The sequence below is a fragment of the Lonchura striata genome, chromosome 3 (genome assembly GCF_050655825.1).
Source record: "Lonchura striata isolate lonStrDom1 chromosome 3, ASM5065582v1, whole genome shotgun sequence".
Classification (NCBI taxonomy): Eukaryota; Metazoa; Chordata; class Aves; order Passeriformes; family Estrildidae; genus Lonchura; species Lonchura striata.
In genome coordinates, this window is record NC_140705.1 from 98388645 (window position 1) to 98392135 (window position 3491).

A 3491-nucleotide genomic window follows, 5' to 3' on the forward strand; every position below is an offset into this window, starting at 1 on the left:
ACTCTTGAAGCCACACTTTAAATGACTGGAGCATTTACATAAAGAAATAAAAGAAACTAATGCTACAATTCTGAAAAAGAAGAAAGCTAACAACCAAAAGCCACCAAATCTAAAGAAAATGAGATGAATCTTAAAGTGAGAAATGAGAAAAAGGCAATCAAAATATCGTACTAAACAACACACACACATAAACATGCACACATCAACAAATACACATGGAATTATAATCAAGTTCACATAATAACAGAGATACTTAACTAATGTTATTTCTTTTATAATTTAGCCATTTTAGTTTTAGAAAACTTAGCCATAATAACTCATTAAAAAATATGTCAATTTTGTCAACTATTGACAGGCTGCTGGGCAAATTTCAGTCTTCTTTCTACACTTCTCTCTTACCAGTTATTTTGTCTGCAAAGCATCTTCCCCAGATAATGAAAAAATTATTTAGAACTGCTAAGCTACAGAAACCAGTGCTGCCAATCTCAAATGTTTATATATGGTTTTTTCAATTGCCTCAAACTCTCATAATGAAATAGGATTGTATTATTAAAATATGTTTCAGGTTATTCTAATGCTTATCACTTCCCTGTTCAAGCTTTCAAACTTATTTCAATGATGGAGGACTAGAAATGAATGTTCCTTGAGAACAGCAACTGAGGTTCTCAGGCAGCCACACCAATAACCCAAAAGTTCAACACATGTTAAAACAGTCAGAACTGAAAATATGAGCAAACTAAATCTGTGCTAGGCATCTTGAACCATTTATTATCTAAACTGGCAATGCAGGTGAAGGCATAAGGAAAGAAATGACACACATCTATTTGATATAATTTAGATAAATTTTTTAAGTGTTTCTTACAAATTTTCATATATTTCTCCAGTCAAGGGGAATACCCCTAAATAATACCCCTAAATCTTCATCTTCATGCCTGTCCACCCTTGGTGAATGCTTACTCCACAATCTCTATTTCTTTACTGTTAATTATCTACAGCTATCTGCACATGTAGATAGCTACAAGTACAGGGGAATGCACATGTTGCTATCTACATGTGTCCCAGTCAAGAGGAATACCCCTAAATAATACCCCTAAATCTTAATCTTAGTGCCTGTCCACCCTTGGTGAATGCTTACTCCACATTCTCTATTTCCTTACTGTTAATTATCTACAGCTATCTGCACATGAGTTTAGTTAGAGGTGAGGTAATCCTTTATGTGACTTGACACAAGACATTTCTTTCCCTGGTCACATGGTTCACATGTGTGTGAGCACGGGACCTCGCCCCTCTGCAGCTCTGATGTCACACTGCAGTTTGGCTCTAGTTTCTAGTGTCTTGTGTGCTGGGTTGAAGTAAAGGGGACAAGATATGACATTGCTGTGGACAAGGAAAAGCAACAGAACATCAAAGTTAATTAACCTCCCCAAAGTAAATCCAAGCCTGCAGATTACATAGTTTATATATATGAAACCAAAAATTCATAAATGTTTGTCATTTGCCTTTTATCATCTACTCTACAACTCAGACTCGGAGCACAGCACTTCAAAATATCCTTGAACTTCAGCATGTGCATTAATGCTGCTCATTAAGTCCCTAAATGTTATACTTATCAGGGATGCTTCCTGGAGGAGGCTAGAAATGTTTGTCTGACTTTTTGCTGATTACAGAAAGAGGATGTAGAAAAAAACCTTGTGCCTTTCCTCCCGTATCTTGGGAACACAGAAACTGCTGGGCTAGATGAAATTTGGAAAGCCAGGTGAACTGGCATACTTGGTAAAACATCGTTAATGACATTGGTACATTTTCCAACATTTTTCTTATCATTCCCTAGGAAGGAAAACATCCTGAAGAATAGCACCAAAGCTTCTGGCTGCATCATACACCCAAAAGAGCATGGATTCAGAGTCAGGCCTTTGCTCTTTCTGTAATTCTCAGTACTCATGATATGATCAAAATCACAGTGCAGACCTTGTGACATCAGTGTAGGGTTTAACTATCACCCTCTTTTCTTCTTTAAGCAAAAATATGGGTCCTTGTGCTGTGTGTCTGATTTATCTTTGGAACCAGTAAGAATTACAGCCTTACTTCTAAAAGAAAATCTGGTAGTTCTCAGATAGTGTTGGGATTTTAGAAGCTAGAGCTTAAGGATAACCAATACAGTCAGGTTTGTGATGAAGTCAGTCAAAAGCACAGCTATAGTGCTACTGGAATATAAGAGGATACAACATCCCTACGAAGAAGATGTGGACATGGTCCTTTGTTAGGCTTCTCACTGCTGCACCACAGAATAAGTATCTCTGAAGAGCATTTTCAAGCATCCCTTTGCAGGTCTTTCCCTGATTATCTTACATGGATACAGTTCAGTGTTTCAAGCCAAAACCCATTGGACTGCAGGCTGAGGAGAGCACAACTAACACTTAGCTAAAGTAACTTTTCCTAACACTTGTTGAAATGGAACTTTCTTACACTGCTATTTTAACCTTTCTAAAGTCAACAGTCTGGACTTGAGTGGGATCAACAAGAAAAAACAAAGCTGCAATTCCCATTCTCCTGAGTAGCCATACTCATTCCCAACATTGCTATCATTTTGCTGCATCTACAAAATAGGTAGAAAATAAACAATGCTGATATGATGGTGCTGTGCCTTTTACAGCTGTGACTCCCAAGTGGTGACCCTCAACTTGTCACTGAGCTGGGAGTTGCTGCTCCCAACAGTGATAACACCAGAAAAAGACTGATATACACAGTTGTATAGATGAAGGCCACTTCCTAACATGTCAGAATAGACTGTTTTTTTCTCACATTAAATACTCTGTGTTTGATCAAATGGTTTGTGTGACATTCACTAAATGCCTAATTGTTGATAATTAATGCCAGAAATTGTGTTTAGTTAAAGCTTCAAGTTCTTTTATTGTAGTCCAGTCTCTTTCAGATCACTAACAGTTTAGCTAACTGAAAATTTAACCTGGACTCTTTAGCAGAGTATCTTGTCACCAGACAGTCTGAGCAAAAGTTTGAGCTGGACATTTATACATATCAATCATCTCTCTCTCTCTCTCTCCATCTTCCTTTTTGTGCACATCCTATTCTTAATTTGAAAGGGTATTTTTGACAGATTCTGCAGCTTCCTTGACAATCTCATCAAAAGTGTCCCTACTAAAAACAGAATTAACAGCTCAGGAATTTAATTTGTTCAGCTACTGGTTTTTTCTGCTACATATCTATATTTCAAGTCATTTTCACAGCTTTCCTCAGTAAACAATTCAGTTTTCTACTGACAATTCACAGTAAAACAAAATAGTTTGAAAGTTCTGTTCTCTGTTTACAGTAAGTCTGAGAAAGCATGGAGTAACCAACAAGATGCACAACACACACAAGCACAGCAGACCAGAATTTCAACATTAGAAGGTATAATCTTTCTTTGATTAAATATATTCAGTCCCTATGGAAACAACTTTCGTAAAAGCACTCTCTGGTCTTTCTTTTTAGTC

General features: G+C 36.9%; 1 protein-coding gene across 3 annotated transcripts in view; it reads right to left on the reverse strand.

Moving 5' to 3' along the window:
• The window catches only part of PRKCE (protein kinase C epsilon), a 283489-nt gene that overhangs the window by 56116 nt on the left and 223882 nt on the right, over positions 1–3491 (reverse strand). The gene's annotated exons all lie outside the window — the stretch shown is intronic.